This window comes from Anomaloglossus baeobatrachus, chromosome 1, assembly GCF_048569485.1.
Source record: "Anomaloglossus baeobatrachus isolate aAnoBae1 chromosome 1, aAnoBae1.hap1, whole genome shotgun sequence".
Lineage (NCBI taxonomy): Eukaryota > Metazoa > Chordata > Amphibia > Anura > Aromobatidae > Anomaloglossus > Anomaloglossus baeobatrachus.
Window position 1 is genome coordinate 360,594,721 of NC_134353.1, and position 19,052 is coordinate 360,613,772.

The 19,052-nt window shown below is 49.9% G+C and overlaps 1 protein-coding gene across 1 annotated transcript in view; it reads left to right on the plus strand.

The window, feature by feature from the left end:
* FZR1 (fizzy and cell division cycle 20 related 1) overlaps positions 1-19,052 on the plus strand; it is a 102,978-nt gene that overhangs the window by 23,502 nt on the left and 60,424 nt on the right. The window lies entirely within an intron of this gene.

Below are 19,052 nucleotides of genomic sequence, written 5' to 3' on the forward strand. Positions count from 1 at the left end.
GCAGCTCTAACATGAGGTATTTCTTTACCCACCCAGGGACAGCTTTTGGACGTCCCAATCGTCTGGGTCTCCCAATAGAGCGCTGAAGAAGAAGGGAATTTTGTTACTTACCGTAAATTCCTTTTCTTCTAGCTCTTATTGGGAGACCCAGCACCCGCCCTGTTGTCCTTCGGGATGTTTTTTTGTTGTTTGCGGGTACACATGTTGTTCATGTTGAACGGTTTTTCAGTTCTCCGATGTTATTCGGAGTTAATTTGTTTAAACCAGTTATTGGCTTCCTCCTTCTTGCTTTGGCACTAAAACTGGAGAACCCGTGATACCACGGGGGGGGGTATAGCCAGAGGGGGAGGGGCCTTGCACTTTTAATGTAGTGCTTTGTGTGGCCTCCAGAGGGCAGTAGCTATACCCCAATCGTCTGGGTCTCCCAATAAGAGCTAGAAGAAAAGGAATTTACGGTAAGTAACAAAATTCCCTTCTTCAGTAATTCAAAAAGACAAACCCATATATTATATAGTCATTACACACAGAGGGATCTATTCCTTTATATTATAAAGAGTCATTACACACAGAGGGATGTATTCCTATATATTATAAAGAGTCATTACACACAGCGGGATCTATTCCTATATATTATAAAGAGTCATTACACACAGCGGGATCTATTCCTATATATTATAAAGAGTCATTACACACAGCGGGATCTATTCCTATATATTATAAAGAGTCATTACACACAGAGGGATCTATTCCTATATATTATATAGAGTCATAACAGAGTGCTTAATTTCAAGTGTCTATTTCTTTTAATGTTATGGCTTACAGCCAATGAAAATCCAAAAGTCATTGTCCCAGAAAATTAGAATATTATTTAAGACCAACTGAAAAAATGTTAAACTCAGAAATGATGGCTTACTGGAAAGTCTGTACAGTATATGCACTCAATACTGGGTCAGGGCTCCTTTTACATGAATTACTCCATCAATGCGGCGTGACATGGAGGCGATCAGCCTGTGGCACTGCTGAAGTGTTATGGAAGCCCAGGTTGCTTTAATTGCAGCCTTCAGCCTGTCTGCATTGTTGATTCTGGTGTCTCTCATCTTCCTCTTGACAATACCACATAGATTCTCTATGGGGTTTAGGTCAGCCGAGTTTGCTGGCCAATCAAGCACAGTGATACTGTGGTTATTAAACCTAGTATTGGTACTTTTGGCAGTGTGGACAGGGGCCAGGTCCTGCTGGAAAATGAAATTTCTTCGGCGCTCTATTGGGAGACCCAGACGATTGGGTGTATAGCACTGCCTCCGGAGGCCACACAAAGCAATTACACTTAAAAGTGTAAGGCCCCTCCCCTTCTGGCTATACACCCCCAGTGGGATCACTGGCTCACCAGTTTTCGGCTTTGTGCGAAGGAGGTCAGACATCCACGCATAGCTCCACTGTTTAGTCAGCAGTAGCTGCTGACTATATCGGATGGAAGAAAAGAGGGCCCATATGGGGCCCCCAGCATGCTCCCTTCTCACCCCACCGGTGGTTTGTAAGGTTGAGGTACCTATTGCTGGTACGGCGGCTGGAGCCCACATGCTGTTTTCCTTCCCCATCCCCCTGAGGGGCTCTGAGGAAGTGGGATCTTACCGGCCCCAAAGCCCTGAGGCCGGGCTCCATCCACAGACCCATTGAACCTGCTGGATGTGGAGCGGGAGTGCCGTTCAGGGACATGGCCCTGCACCATTCAGGTACTCTGTGTCCCCGTACACACAGGCACAGCACACTCCAGACTTGCTGGGTGTGCTAGTGCGCCGGGGACAGTAAAGGGTTACAGTCACTGCAGCCTAGCTGAGTGACTTAATTTATTGGGAACTACCGCGCCGGACGCTCCGTGAGCGGCGGCGCGGCTGGGACTTGTAGTGCGCCGGGGACTTAGCGCCGACCGCGCTTTTACGGCGGCGGCGCTCATAAATCCAGTCCCCGGCTTTTGCGGCCTAACTCAGCTTCGTTCCCGCCCCCACCCTGTCAATCAGGGTAGGGGAGAGACGCTGTACAATCAGCAGCGCCGAGGGCTGGAGCCTTATTTACATGCTCCAGCCCTCTCACTAGACACTGTGGGACGCCAGGTTTCCCGCTCTGACTCGGGGCACGCCCACGGCCCGCCCCTACTCACACGAGCTGGGGAAGGACGCCGGCAGCCATTCCTGCAGCCCGAGCTGGGAGAACGGACTCTGGGCAACCAACAGGAATGGGGCGACCACACACCCGCTTATAGGCGGGCGGTAAGCGGCACCTGGGGTGCTGACACTAAATACCGCAGTTTTGTCTATTTGTATTTAAGTACACTGCATAGGTCGCTATTTCGGGCTATATGCCCTCTTAGATGGCGACACATCAGCAGCAGGAAAGCATGGGTGCTACGGCACAGGCTTTCTATGCTGCTTGTATTGCACGTACTGAAGTGTTCAGGTGTATTTATGCTTGTATGCTATACACTGCACTGTACGGTCACTAGTCTTGGCTATATTCGCCATAGAATGGCTAGACTACAGCAGCAGAAAAGCAAGGGTGCTGAGGCACAGGTTTTTTTCTATGCTGCTTGTATTGCAGGTGTTGCAGTGTTCATTTGTACTTATGCTTGTATGCTATACATTGCACTGTATGGTCGCTATTCTGGGCTCTATTCCCCTAGATGGCTAGTCTACAGCAGCAGAAAAGCAGGCTTTCTATGCTGCTTGTATTGCATGTGCTGCAGTGTTCATTTGTACTTTATGCTTGTATGATATACATTGCACTGTACGGTCGCCATTCTTGGCTCTATAAGTCGGCAGCAGCATATAAGCAACACAGGCTTTCGATGCTGTTTTTGCTGCATGTGATACTGTTCCACGGCACTGCTCCCCATTGGGTGCAATGCTCCCCTGTAGCACTTGGTCAGCCGGGGTCTCTACTTGACGTGGCCAAAAGAACCACCTCTCAACCCTGTCCAAGGACAGGGACGGAGTTGCAATGGGATAGAGACTTGCAGTCCGGACAGGCCATGGGCAATCTGGATCATTGCTCCCTGGCCACCCTCACTTGGATTAAAAATCGGTGCTCCGGGGGGGTCCCAGGAGGCTCTCTGTATGATGAGGTAGACGTAGCTCATCAGGACTTTGATCCTGACACCGCTCTCACTCCGGATACACCGGATGGTGACGCCATAAGGAATGATCCTATAGCGTCCATCAATGGAATGTTGGATCTTTTCTCCCTCAGCTCCCCCAGCGGAGGAGTCAGCTTCACAGCAGGAGAAGTCCCATTTCAAACTCAAACGTATATTGAGTAGTGTTCTGACCACGCTGACTTCAGAGAAGCAGTCCAGAAACACCACGCTTACCAGATAAGCGTTTTCTCCAAACGTATTAAGGATACACGTTATCACTTTCCCCCTGACGTGGTCAGGCGTTGGACCCAGGGTCCAAAGGTGGATTCTCCAATCTCCAGGCTTGCGGCTAGAGCCACAGTTGCAGTGGAGATGGGACTTCACTTACAGATGCCATTGACAGACAGATGGACTCTGGTTGAAATCTGTCTGTGAGGCTATCGGCGTGTCGGTTGCTCCGGCATTCACAGCCGTATGGGCACCCTAAGCTTTTCAGCTGTTCTTGTGCAGCTGGTCTTGAGCACAAGTACATCTGTGCCGCAGGGGCGTCCGTAACCTCGCAATGTCTGCATTGCGACTTACCCTATTAATGCTGTCCTGGAAGGACAGCCGAGGTTTCGGTCCTTCCCAGGCTCGGGCAGGTCCCAATTGTCCTCGTCCAAAAGGGCTGAAAAGCCTCAGAGGGGCTCAGCTGCCGGCCGGGCTCAATCACGCCCAAGGAAGGCAGCCGGAGGAACCGCTACCAAGGCGGTCTCCTCATGACTCTCAGCTCTCTCATCTTTCCGCATCCGCGGTTGATGGCAGACTCGCTCGCCTTTGGCGACATTTAGCTGCCACAGGTCACAGACCGGTGGGTGAGGGACAGTGTGCCCACGTGCACAGGACAGAGTTCTGTTCTCGTCCTCCGACTCGATTCTTCAGAACGTCCCCACATCCCCACCGAGCAGATGCTCTTCTGCAGGCAGGAGTGGTAATCCCGGTTCCTCTTCAGGAACAAGACACGGTTTTCCTCCAATCTGGTTGTGGTGCCAAACAAGGATGGCTCTTTCCGTTCCGTTCTGGACCTAAAACTGCTCAACAAGCACGTGGAGGCCAGGCGGTTCCGGATGATACCCTCCGCTCCGTCATTGCCTCAATGTCTCAAGGAAATTTCCTAGCATCAATAGACATCTAAGATGCTTATCTCCACGTGCCGATTGCTACAGAGCACCAATGTTTTTCTACATTTCATGATAGGAAACGACCAGCTTCAGTTCGTAGCTCTGCCATTCGGGCTGGCGACAGCCCCACGGGTGTTCGCCAAGGTCATGACGGCAGTGGTAGCAGTCTTGCACTCACAGGGACACTCTGTGATCCCTTACTTGGACGATATACTTGTCAAGGCACCCTCTCAACAGGCATGCCAACTCAGCCTGAATGTTGCGCTGGAGACTCTCCAGACATTCGGGTGGATCATCAACTTCTCAAAGTCAAACCTGTCACGACCCAATCACTAACGTATCTTGGCATGGAGTTTCATACCCTCTCAGCGGTAGTGAAGCTTCCGCTGGACAAGCAGCGGTCACTACAGACTGGGGTGCAGACTCTCCTTAAAGGTCAGTCGCACTTCTTAAGACGCCTCATGCACTTCCTCGGGAAGATAGTGGCGGCAATGGAGGCGGTTCCGTTTGCGCAGTTTCATCTGCGTTCACTTCAATGGGACATTCTCCGCCAATGAGACGGGAAGTCAACATCCCTGTACAGGAAAGTATCCCTTTCACAGACGGCAAGGACTCTCTGCAATGGTGGCTTCTTCCCACCTCATTATCACAGGGAAGATCCTTCCTACCACCGTCTTGGGCGGTGGTCACGACAGACGCGAGTCTGTCAGGGTGGGGAGCGTTTTTCTCCACCACAGGGCTCAGGGTCCGTGGACTCAGCAGGAGTCCACCCTTCAGATCAATGTTCTGGTAATCAGAGCAGTGTATCTTGCCCTACTAGCCTTCCAGCAGTGGCTGGAAAGAAAGCAGATCCGAATTCAATCGGACAACTCCACAGCGGTGGCATACATCAACCACCAAGGAGGGACACGCAGTCGGCAAGCCTTCCAGGAAGTCCGGCGGATTCTGATGTGGGTGGATGCCACGGCCTCCACCATATCCGCAGTTCACATCCCCGGCGTAGAAAACTGGGAGGCAGACTTCCTCAGTCGCCAGGGCATGGACGCAGGGGAATGGTCCCTTCACCCGGACGTGTTTCAGGAAATCTGTCGCCGCTGGGGAAGGCCGGACGTCGACCTAATGGCGCCCCGGCACAACAACAAGGTCCCAACCTTCATGGCACGGTCTCGCGATCAAAGAGCGCTGGCGGCAGACGCCCTAGCGCAAGATTGGTCGCAGTTCCGGCTCCCTTATGTGTTTCCACCTCTGGCACCCTTGCCCAGAGTGCTACGCAAGATCAGATCCGATTGCAGCCGCGTCATACTCGTCGCCCCAGACTGGCCGAGGAGGGCGTGGTATCCGGATCTGTGGCAGCTCACGGTCGGCCAACCGTGGGCACTACCAGACCGACCAGACTTGCTGTCCCAAGGGCCGTTTTTTCCATCGGAATTCCGCGGCCCTGAACCTGACTGTGTGGCCATTGAGTCCTGGATCCTAGCGTCTTCAGGATTATTCCACGGGGTCGTTGCCACCATGAGACAGGCTAGGAAGCCCACGTCCGCTAAGAACCACAGAACGTGGAGGATATTCTTATCCTGGTGCTCTGCTCAGGGAGTGTCTCCCTGGCCATTTGCATTGCCTACCTTTCTTTCTTTCCTGCTATCTGGGTTAGAAAAAGGTTTGGCGCTCGGCTCCCTTAAAGGTCAGGTATCGGCGCTATTCGTCTTTTTTCAGAGGCGTTTGGCACGCCTTCCTATGGTGCGCACGTTCCTACAGGGGGTTTGCCATATCGTTCCCCCGTGCAAGCGGCCGTTAGATCCATGGGATCTGAACAGGGTACTATGCCCTCCAGAAGCCGCCCTTCGAGCCTCTGAGGGAGGTTTCACTTTCTAGACTATCCCAGAACGTGGCTTTTCTGGTAGCGATCACATCTCTTCGGAGAGTGTCTGAGCTGGCAGCGCTGTCATCCAAGACTCCCTTCCTGGTCTTCCACCAGGACAAGGTAGTGCTGCGCCCCATTCAGGAGTTTCTCCCGAAGGTGGTATCCTCTTTTCATCTTAATCAGGATATCTCTTTGCCTTCGTTTTGTCCTCATGCAGTTCATCGGTATGAGAAGGATTTACATTTGTTAGATCTGGTGAGAGCACTCAGAATCTACATTTCCCGCACGGCGCCCTGGCGCCGTTCGGATGCACTCTTTGTCCTTGTCGCTGGTAAGCGCAAAGGGTCGCAGGCTTCTAAGGCCACCCTGGCTCGATGGATCAAGGAACCAATTCTTGAAGCCTACCGTTCTGCTGGGCTTCCGGTTCCATCAGGGCTGAAGGCCCATTCTACCAGAGCCGTGGGTGCATCCTGGGCATTACGACACCAGGCTACGGCTCAACAGGTGTGCCAGGCAGCTACCTGGTCGAGTCTGCACACTTTCACCAAACATTATCAGGTGCATACCTATGCTTCGGCGGACGCCAGCCTAGGTAGAAGAGTCCTGCAGGCGGCAGTTGCCTCCCCGTAGGGGAGGGCTGTCTTGCAGCTCTAACATGAGGTATTTCTTTACCCACCCAGGGACAGCTTTTGGACGTCCCAATCGTCTGGGTCTCCCAATAGAGCGCCGAAGAAGAAGGGAATTTTGTTACTTACCGTAAATTCCTTTTCTTCTAGCTCTTATTGGGAGACCCAGCACCCGCCCTGTTGTCCTTCGGGATTTTTGGTTTGTTTGCGGGTACACATGTTGTTCATGTTGAACGGTTTTCAGTTCTCCGATGTTACTCGGAGTGAATTTGTTTAAACCAGTTATTGGCTTTCCTCCTTCTTGCTTTTGCACTAAAACTGGTGAGCCAGTGATCCCACTGGGGGTGTATAGCCAGAAGGGGAGGGGCCTTACACTTTTAAGTGTAATTGCTTTGTGTGGCCTCCGGAGGCAGTGCTATACACCCAATCGTCTGGGTCTCCCAATAAGAGCTAGAAGAAAAGGAATTTACGGTAAGTAACAAAATTCCCTTCTTCCATCTCCAAAAAAGCTTGTCGGCAGAAGGAAGCATGAAATGCTCTACAAATTTTCTGGTAGACGGCAGCGCTGACTTTGGTCTTGAAAAAAACAGTGGACCTACACCAGCAGATGACATGGCTCCCCAAACCATCCCTTATTGTGGAAACTTCACACTAGACCTCAAGCAGCTTGGATTGTGGCCTCTCCACTCTTCCTCCAGACTCTGGGACCGCGATTTCCAAAGGAAGTGCAAAATTTACTTTAATCTGAGAGCAACAGTCCAGTTCTTTTTCTCTTTGGACCAGGTAAGACACTTATGGAGGTCCTTTGGTCATGAGTGGCTAAGGCTACTTTCACACATCCGGTTTGAGCACTGCGGCTCAATCCGGCTGTGAAAACTATGCAACGGATGCGGCGAAAACACCGCATCCTTTGCATAAGTTTTTACATGCGGCCCGTCCGGTTTTTTCCGGTTGCGGCATGCTACTGAGCATGCGCAGTGGAAAAAACCGCATGCGGCGGCCGGATGCGTTTTTTTCCGCATAGCGCCGCATCCGGCCTCCATAGGTATGCATTGAAAAATGCGCCGCAGCGGCCGGATGCGGCGCGATGCAGTGTTTTTTTGCCGGAGCAAAAAACGTTGCAGGGAACGTTCGATCCGGCCGCGGCATCGGCTAAATCTGCCGCATGCGGCCAAAACCGGACCGAACGCAAGCCCCTGCGGCACAATACAGCACTAATGTAAGTCTATGCAAAAAAACCCGCAACCGGCGTTACAAAAGCCGGTTGCGGTTTTTCTGCAGAACGCCGTATTGTGCCGCAGAGCAAAAATCCGGATGTGTGATAGTAGCCTAAACACAAGGAATGAGACACTTGTAGCCCATGTCCTGGGTACATCTGAGTGGTGGCTCTTAGAAGCACTGACTTCAGCAGCAGTCCACTTCTTGTGAATCTTCCCCCAACTTTTTTATTTTTTAATTGCCTTTTCTTAACAATCCTATCAAGGCTGTGATTATCCCGGTTGCTTATGCACCTTTTTCTACCACACTTTTTCCATCCACTCATCTTTCCATTAATATGCTTGGATACAGTACTCTGTGAACAGCCAGCTTCTCTAGCAATGACCTTTCGGGGCTTACCCTCCTTGTGGAGTGTGTCAATGACTGACTTCTGGACATCTGTCAAGTCAGCAGTCTTCCCCATGATTGTGTAGTCTACTGAACCAAACTAAGGGACCATTTCTTTGTCGCTCCATTGGGAGACCCAGACAATTGGATGTATAGCTTCTGCCTCCGGAGGCCACACAAAGTATTACACTTTAAAAAGTGTAACCCCTCCCCTCTGCCTATACACCCTCCCGTGGATCACGGGCTCCTCAGTTTTATGCTTTGTGTGGAAGGAGGCACACATCCACTCATGCATTCTCAACTTAGTTATGTCGGTTGGAAGAAAAGTGGGGCCCCCGGCATGTTCCCTTTTCACCCCACTACGTCGGCGGTGTTGTTAAGGTTGAAGTACCCATTGCGGGTACGGAGGCTGGAGCCACATGCCGTCTCCTTCACCATCCCTTAAGCGGCTCTGGGAGAAGTGGGATCCTAAGCGGTCATCCATTTACTGGGACCGTGCTCCATCCGCAGCCCCTGTGGGAACCTGCCGGACCGGAGCCTCTTCAACCTCAGGGACCGGGCCCTGCAACTCAAAGGTACTCTGTGTCCCCATAGGGGACTGTGCAGGGAGCGCACCTTCTTCCCAGAAGCCGCGGCGGCTGCTGAATTCAGGAGGCTGGTGGACTTCCGCGCCGACCGTGCCTGCTTGTTGGGCGAGGTCTCAAATTTAGTCCCCGGCTTCATCGCGGCCTAGTCGCAAAACTCCCGCCCCCGGGCCTGCCTGTCCGGGGTGAGGGCGGGATTACCGACCTGACGTCGGATGTGAGGGCTGGAGCATCCTGCATGTTTCCTCCCCCCTCACTGATCACTGTGGGGACCCCAGATTCCCGCACTTTGCTGGCGCCGCCCACGGCTCCACTCCTTCCCTGAGAGCTCCGGCAGCCATTTTTTGGCATTCTGCCGGTGGAGGATTCTCAGTGAACAGCTCTACAGCTCCGGGGAATCCAAGGCAGGGAATCTGGAGGACACACTCCGCTCGTTAGCGGTCGGTAAGCCACACCGGTCACCCGGTGCTGGTCCCCCTAAGGTGCCGGATTAGATACGTATATATCTATATCTATCTGTTCGGTGGGCTGTATACCCTTTCCCATATATCCTCAGTGTTCACTCTCCTAGGAGACAACAGCATGTCGTCCACAAGGAGCAAAGCTGCTAAGGCACAGGGTTTTTTTGCGGCCTGTACCTCTTGTGGGGCTATGTTACCTGCGGGTTCCACCCCCCCTCACTGTGAGCAATGCTCGACCCCTGTTTCGCTTGCTCAGCCGGAGCCTCGGACACTGGTGGGCCCCTCGGCTCATGTAGACCCCCCTGCTCCCCCTGACCAGGCTGCAGGGACAGAGTTCACCTTTTTTGCTGAGAAACTCTGAGTCACTTTCTCAATCCATTGCACAGTCTATGGACAAATGGTCTTCTAAGCTGCTAGAGGCTTTGCAGTCCAGACCGGACCCTTCACAGGCCCCAGCCCCTGTTGGCTCGTCGCCTCCAGGCCCCTCTCGGTCCGCGCCTCAGCGCGCTCATAGGTTGGCCCCTCGGTCTCAGGCGGAAGACTCCTGCCCGGACCGTAGTCCTAGACCGGCTAAGCGGCCTCGCTGGGACTCTTCCCCGACTTCCTCTCGCTGCTCGGGTTCCCAGCTTGAGGACTCTCTGGAGGACGAGGCGGACGTCGCAGCTCAGCGCTCTGACCCTGACGTCGCCCTTAACCTTGATACACCTGAGGGGGACGCCTTAGTAAATGATCTTATCTCGTCCATCAACCAGGTGTTAGATCTCTCTCCCCCGCCTCCTCCTGTAGAGGAGTCGGCGTCTCAGCAGGAGAAACACCAGTTTCGGTTCCCCAAACGTACACGGAAGTCGTTAAGGGTTGGGCTCACCTGTCCCAAGGTGGATCCTCCAGTCTCAAGATTGGCGGCTTGATCCGTGGTGTCGGTTTCAGATGGCTCATCGCTAAAAGATGCCACTGACAGACAGATTGAGCTCCTGGTGAAGTCCATCTATGAGGCCACGGGCGCGTCTTTTGCCCCGGCCTTTGCAGCCGTGTGGGCACTCCAAGCTATCTCGGCTTGTCTGACTGAGATTAATGCTGTCACACGTAATTCTGCTCCGCAAGTTGCATCTTTGATCCTCTGCTAGCCGTACAGCTGTAGCATCCGCTAACTCTGTGGCAGTCCGCAGGGCCATGTGGCTGCGCGAATGGAAGACAGATTCGGCTTCCAAGAGGTTCTTAACCGGTTTGCCGTTTTCTGGCGACCGTTTGTTTGGCGAACGATTGGATGAGATTATTAAGGAATCCAAAGGAAAGGATTCCTCCTTACCCCAGGCCAAACCTAAGAGACCCCAACAGAGAAAGGTTCAATCGAGATTTCGGTCCTTTCGTCCCTCCGCCAAGTCCCAATCCTCTTCGTCCAACAGGCCGGAGAAAGGCCAGAGGAACTCCTATGCGTGGCGATCCAAGTCTCGCCCACAAAAGGCCGCAGGAGGCACTGCCTCCAAGACGGCTTCCTCATGACTCTCGGCCTCCCCTGACCGCATCCTCGGTCGTTGGCAGGCTCTCCCGCTTTGGCGACTCCTGGTGGCCACATGTTCAAGACCGATGGGTGAGAGACATTCTGTCTCATGGTTACAGGATAGAGTGCAATCAACTTCCCGAAATCCAAGTTGACACTGACCCAATCACTGACGTACCTTGGGATGGAGTTTCATACCCAGCAAGCGTTAGTCAAGCTTCCGAGAGACAAACAGCTTTCTCTGCAGGCAGGGGTGCAATCCCTTCTTCGGAGTCAGTCACACCCCTTAAGGCGCCTCATGCACTTCCTGGGGAAGATGGTGGCAGCTATAGAGGCAGTCCCGTTCGCGCAATTCCATCTTCGGCCACTCCAATGGGACATTCTCCGCAAATGGGACAGGAGCTCGGCTTCCCTCGACAGGAACGTCTCTCTTTCCCTTGCAACCAAGACGTCACTTCAGTGGTGGCTCCTTCCCAACTCTCTGTCGCAAGGAAAATCCTTCCTACCCCCAACCTGGGCTGTGGTCACCACGGACGCGAGCCTGTCAGGGTGGGGAGCGGTTTTTCTCCACCACAGGGCTCAGGGAACCTGGACTCCGATAGTCATCCCTTCAGATCAATATTCTGGAGATAAGGGCAGTGTATCTAGCCCTATTGGCTTTTCAGCGGTGGCTGGAGGGCAGGCAGATCCGTATCCAGTCGGACAAGCTTCTAGCAGCTTCTGATAGTCATTGTACATCTATATAAACCACCCAGCACAAGCGAGGTGCTGAGCGAGCGAGGTGCTGAACTGAAGGAAAGTGCTGAATTTAAGATAAGTGCATAGTTTCAACACAATTACATAGTTTAACACAAGAACATAGTTTGAATTTATCCTTATACGTTTCCCATTGGGTTTTTTTCGTTTTGTTTTTTTTTTTTCTTTGTTTTTCTACTTTACTGTTTATCCCCATTTGATAGGTGCTCCATGGACAATGCTACCAGGTGTGTATCTTGTCAGATGTATGTATGCCTTGAGCAGCCGTTCGAGGGTGACTATGTCTGCACTCGATGCCAGCATGTTGCGTATTTGGAAGCCAAGGTAACTGATCTAAATAAGCAGCTTGCAACACTAAGGGGCATTGCAAACCTGGAGAGGAGTTTAGAGCTCACTGAGCTTTCTCTGGCTGGGGCCAGTGATATGGAGGAGGGTGGAAGTGGGGAAGATCAGGACCCAGAGGTAGGTAGCTGGGTAACAGTTAGAAGAAGAGGTAGGGGGAAAAGTGTCAGGGAGCCTAGTCCTGACCTGGCACAACCTAGTAAATATGCCTGTTTGGCTGATATTAGGAATGAAGGGCCTGGACTAGGGTCACTACAGAAGGATGTTGCTCCTAGCAACCAGGAAAACAAATGCTGTAGGAGGGAGGGAAATAGGAGTGCAGCAAAGCCCAGACAGATGTTGGTGGTAGGGGACTCTATAATTAGGCGGACAGACAAGGTCATCTGTCGCCGAGACCGTGAATGCCGAACAGTGTGTTGTCTGCCGGGTGCTCGGGTTCGGCATATTGTGGATCGGATAGACAGATTGCTGGGTGGGGCTGGGGAAAACCCAGCGGTCATGGTGCACATTGGTACTAATGACAAAGTTAGAGGCAGGTGGAAGGTCCTTAAAAATGATTACAGGGAACTAGGAGAGAAGCTGAAGTCCAGGACCTCCAAGGTGGTGTTTTCAGAAATACTACCGGTGCCACGAGCGTCACTAGAAAGACAGCAGGAGCTTAGGGAGATAAATATGTGGCTTAGAAATTGGTGCAGGAAGGAAGGGTTCGGGTTCATGGAGAACTGGGCCGACTTCTCAGTCGGCTACAGGCTCTACGGTAGGGACGGGCTGCACCTCAATGGGGAAGGTGCAGCTGTGCTGGGGGAGAAAATGGTCAGACGGATGGAGGAGCTTTTAAACTAGGATCGGGGGGAGGGAGGGTAGTGGAGAAAATAAGGGGATAGATAGAGCAGATAGAGACAGGGAGACTGTAGGGGTCAATGAAGGATTAGGGGGGGATGGGACATACAAGGAACGTAGGGAGGCTAGGAGTAATAAAGGTGTTAATAGGATTAAATGTCTACTGGCAAATGCAGGAAGTCTTGCAAACAAAATGAATGAATTGGAGACTCTTATGTCAACCATGGATTATGATGTGGTGGGCATTACGGAAACCTGGCTGGATGAAAGCCATGACTGGGTGACAAACATACAGGGTTATAGTATATTTAGGAAGGACAGGAAAGGCCAAAAAGGTGGTGGGGTGTGTATATTTATTAAATCTAACCTAAAACCTGTGTTGTATGATGACATTGAGGGGAACAGCAACAATGTAGAGTCAGTATGGGTAAATGTACATGGGGAGGGGAATAATGGAAAAATGCTAATTGGAGTTTGCTATAAGCCTCCTAACATACCTGAACAAATAGAGGGTGAAATGCTGGAACAAATTGAAAAGGCAGCTAATAATAATAATCGGGTTCTTATTATGGGGGATTTCAACTATCCAGACATACAGTGGGACATAGAATCTTCTGGTTCTGCTAAAAGCTGTAAGTTCTTATCTACTATTCAAGACCATTTCCTCTCTCAGATGTTAGATGAACCGACCAGGGGAGATAATTTGCTAGATCTGGTCCTGTCAAATAGACCGGATACAATTTCAGATCTACAGGTTCGGGAGCACTTGGGCACCAGCGATCATAATATGGTAAGCTTCAAAGTAATATTCAATAGAACATTTCAAAGGGGGAATGCTAAAACCTGGAATTTTAGGAAAGCTGATTTCAACAAATTAAGGGAAGAGCTTAAATGTGTAGATTGGGACAAAGTCATGGTAACTGGGGATACCGAACATAAATGGGGTAAGTTTAAGGATATACTACTAGAGTCCTGTAAAAAACGTATACCCTCTGGTAATAAAATGTCCAGGAATAAAAAGAAACCACTATGGATAAATAAGACTGTACAAAGTATAATAAAACAAAAACAAAGGGCATTTAAAATCTTAAAGGCTCAGAATACAGAAATAGCATTGCAGGAGTATAAAGATATCAATAGGAAATGTAAAAAAGAAATAAAAAAAGCAAAATTAGCTACTGAAACAAAAATCGCCAATGACATTAAAATAAATCCCAAAATATTTTATAAATACATTAATGCCAAAAGGAAAACAAAGGATAGTATTGGCCCCTTAAAATATAATAACAAGTTAGTTATAGAGGACAAACAAAAGACTGAGATATTAAATAGGCATTTCTCATCTGTATTCACCAAGGAACTGACTGTACCAGGGATCATTCAACAAGTGAAAAATCAAAGTCCACCACCCGATATAATTAATTTAACACAAGATAAAGTACGCCTACGTCTGAGTAAATTAAACATAGACAAATCCCCAGGGCCAGATGGCATTCATCCACGAATATTGAGGGAATTGAGCTCCGTAATCGACAGACCGCTGTATCTCATCTTTTTAGACTCACTTGTAACAGGGTTGGTGCCTCAGGATTGGAGGATTGCTGATGTGGTACCGATATTTAAGAAAGGTAAGAGGGTAGATACAGGCAACTACCGTCCAGTAAGCCTGACATCAGTAGTATGCAAAGTTTTTGAGGGCATTTTAAGGGATGACATGCAAAAATATATTGCAGAAAATAATATAACTGACAAACAGCATGGATTCATGAAAGATAAGTCGTGTCTAACCAACCTGTTGGGGTTCTATGAGGGGGTAAGTATAAACCTGGATATTGGTAATGCAGCTGATGTGATTTATTTGGACTTTGCAAAGGCATTTGATACTGTACCACATAATAGCCTTATACTAAAGCTCCAGAAGCAAGGACTAGGGGACACAATATGCAACTGGGTAAGGAATTGGCTAAAAGATAGGAAACAAAGAGTAGTCATAAATGGTACATTCTCTAAATGGGCTATAGTCAGCAGTGGGGTGCCACAGGGATCTGTGCTTGGACCGATTCTTTTTACTCTCTTTATTAATGACCTTGTGGATGGGATTGATAGTAAAGTGTCAGTCTTTGCCGATGACACCAAACTATGTAGGATATTAAAAACTGACCTGGATAGTACAATATTACAAAAAGATCTGGATAAGATGTCAGAATGGGCAGATACTTGGCAAATGAGATTTAATGTTGATAAATGTAAAGTAATGCACCTAGGACGGAGTAATCCTATAGCTGCGTATACATTAAATGGAAGTAAACTCGGGACTACAGAACAGGAGAAGGACTTGGGTATTCTCATTACAAATAAGCTGAGCAGCAGCACTCAATGTCAAGCAGCAGCTGCTAAAGCAAACAAGATTTTAGGGTGTATAAAAAGAGAGACTAGATCCCGTGATCCCAACGTATTGTTACCCCTCTATAAATCACTTGTAAGGCCACATCTGGAATACGGGATCCAGTTTTGGGCTCCACATTTTAAAAAGGACATTCAGAAGTTAGAGTCAGTTCAAAGGCGGGCAACTAGACTATTACAAGGAATGGAAGGCCTCCCATATGATGACAGGTTGAAAAAGTTAGATATGTTTAGCTTAGAAAAAAGACGTCTCAGAGGAGATCTCATTTATATGTATAAATACATGTGTGGTCAATATAAAGGACTGGCACATGACTTATTCCTTCCAAAGACAGTACTAAGGACTAGGGGGCACTCACTGCGAGTGGAAGAAAAGCGATTCCGACACCTAAATAAGAAAGGGTTCTTTACAGTTAGAGCGGTCAGACTGTGGAATACACTACCACAAGAGGTAGTAATGGCAGATACTATAACAGCTTTTAAAAAAGGGCTGGATGATTTCCTCAGTACACAAAACATTGTTGGTTATAAATGACTTAGTGACTAAATGTAGAACTGGTGGAGGAAGGTTGAACTAGATGGACCTAGGTCTTTTTTCAACCTAAGTAACTATGTAACGCCACTGCCGTCGCATACATCAACCACCAAGGCGGCACTCGCAGTCGTCAAGCCTTCCAGGAAGGCCGACGGATTCTGCAGTGGGTGGAAGCCACAGCTTCCACCATCTCCGCAGTTCACATCCCGGGCGTAGAAAACTGGGAAGCAGATTTTCTCAGTCGTCAAGGCATGGACGCGGGGGAATGGTCTCTGCACCCAGACGTGTTTCGAGAGATCTGTCGCCGCTGGGGAACGCCGGACGTCGATCTCATGGCGTCACGGCACAACAACAAAGTCCCGGCATTCATGGCACGGTGTCAGGATCACAGAGCTCTGGCGGCGGACGCGTTAGTCCAGGATTGGTCGCAGTTTCGACTGACTTATGTGTTTCCTCCTCTGACGATGCTGCCCAGAGTACTACGCAAGATCAGGTCCGACTGCCGTCGCGCCATTCTCGTCGCTCCAGACTGGCCGAGGCGGTCGTGGTACCCGGATCTGTGGCATCTCACGGTGGGTCAACCGTGGGCGCTTCCAGACCGCCCAGACTTGCTGTCACTAGGCCCATTTTTCCATCTGAATTCTGTGGCCCTCAACCTGACTGTGTGGCCATTGAGTCCTGGCTCCTAGCTTTTTCAGGGTTATCTCAGGATGTCATTGCCACCATGAGACAGGCCAGGAAACCTACGTCCGCCAAGATCTATTATAGGTCTTGGCAAATCTTCCTATCCTGGTGCGCTAATAACGGTTTTACTCCATGGCCGTTTGCCTTACCCACTTTTCTTCATTCCTTCAATCCAGAATGGACAAGGGTTTGTCACTTGGCTCTCTCAAGGGAAAAAAAACAAAACAAAAAGCCAGCACCAAATGTGCACTACAGCACTAAACATTCCAAACTGTACTTATTATAAAAAAATTTTTTTGAGATTTTTGGCAAAAAATTGCAATTTCTTGAGCTGCTTCGCCACGTCACGGCAAATCTCATTTGAAGCAGTCCTACACTAAAATATTTTTATAAAATGTGCCATACGGCCTCACATATGAATAGTAGAACTGCTCTTAGCAGCACTCACCTGGTCTATTTCAATCCCGTACCCATGACTGAGTCATGGCTGTGGGCGGGACAGGTCCAAGCAAATGCTGCATGAAGTAAATAGCCTGTGGACAAAGCCTGATGACTTAATGTGAACAGTCACCAACCGCCAAAATCCAGACAGATGGAATACATCCCAAATTGGGGTGCATAGCAAGGTGGAGGTCAACCACCGACCAATTCAATGAAGAAAAAACAAAAAGCCAGCACCAAATGTGCACTACAGCACTAAACATTCCAAACTGTACTTATTATAAAAAAAAATTTGAGATTTTTGGCAAAAAATTGCAATTTCTTGAGCTGCTTCGCCACGACTGGCCGAGGCGGTCGTGGTACCCGGATCTGTGGCATCTCACGGTGGGTCAACCGTGGGCGCTTCCAGACCGCCCAGACTTGCTGTCACTAGGCCCATTTTTCCATCTGAATTCTGTGGCCCTCAACCTGACTGTGTGGCCATTGAGTCCTGGCTCCTAGCTTTTTCAGGGTTATCTCAGGATGTCATTGCCACCATGAGACAGGCCAGGAAACCTACGTCCGCCAAGATCTATTATAGGTCTTGGCAAATCTTCCTATCCTGGTGCGCTAATAACGGTTTTACTCCATGGCCGTTTGCCTTACCCACTTTTCTTCATTCCTTCAATCCAGAATGGACAAGGGTTTGTCACTTGGCTCTCTCAAGGGAAAAGTATCGGCGCTCTCCGTGTTTTTTCAAAAGCGCCTAGCCAGGCTTCCACAGGTCCGCACGTTCCTGCAGGGAGTTTGCCACATAGTCCCACCTTACAAGCGTCCGCTGGAACCCTGGGATCTTAACAGGGTGCTAACGGCTCTTCAGAAACCACCTTTCGAGCCGCTGCGGGATGTCTCTTTATCACGTCTTTCGCAGAAGGTGGTCTTCCTAGTGGCAGTTACATCACTCCGAAGAGTGTCTGAGCTAGCAGCGCTGTCATGCAAAGCCCCCTTCCTGGTGTTTCACCAGGATAAGGTGGTTCTGCGTCCGGTCCCGGAATTTCTCCCTAAGGTGGTATCCCCCTTTTCATCTCAATCAGGATATCTCCTTGCCTTCATTTTGCCCTAATCCAATTCACCAGTGTGAAAAGGATTTGCACTCTTTGGATCTTGTGAGAGCACTCCGGCTCTACGTGTCTCGCACGGGGCCCCTGCGTCGTTCAGATGCGCTCTTTGTCCTTGTCGCTGGCCAGCGTAAGGGCTCGCAGGCTTCCAAGTCAACCTTGGCTCGGTGGATCAAGGAACCGATTCTCGAAGCCTACCGTTCTTCTGGGCTTCCGCTTCCTTCAGGGCTGAAAGCCCATTCTACCAGAGCCGTGGGTGCGTCCTGGGCATTGCGGCACCGGGCTCGGCTCAGGTGTGTCAGGCAGCTGCGTGGTCTAGTCTGCACACTTTCACGAAACACTATCAAGTGCATGCCTATGCTTCGGCAGACGCCAGTCTAGGTAGGCGAGTCCTTCAGGCGGCGGTTGCCCACCTGTAAGAGGGGGCCGTTTTTTCGGCTCTTTTTATTGAGGTATTCTTTTACCCACCCCCCAATTGTCTGGGTCTCCCAATGGAGCGACAAAGAAGAAGGGAATTTTGTTTACTTACCGTAAATTCCTTTTCTTCTAGCTCCTATTGGGAGACCCAGCACCCGCCCCTGTACCCTTCGGGCTGGTTGTTTTTTTGTGTACACATGTTGAATTGTTCTTTTGGTTCATGGTTCAGTTCTCCGAACATCCTTCGGATTGAATTTACCCTAGACCAATTTATAAGTTTTCTCCTTCCTGCTTTTGCACCAAAACTGAGGAGCCCGTGATGCACGGGAGGGTGTATAGGCAGAGGGGAGGGGTTACACTTTTTAAAGTGTAATACTTTGTGTGGCCTCCGGAGGCAGAAGCTATACACCCAATAGTCTGGGTCTCCCAATAGGAGCTTGAAGAAAAGGAATTTACGGTAAGTAAACAAAATTCCCTTCTTTAAACGCATAGGAAGCCTTTGCAGGTGTTTTGTGGTAATTATTCTAATTTTTAAAGATGATGACTTTTGGGTTTTCATTAGCTGTAAGCCATAATTATCAACATTAACTGAAATAAACACTTGAAATAGAT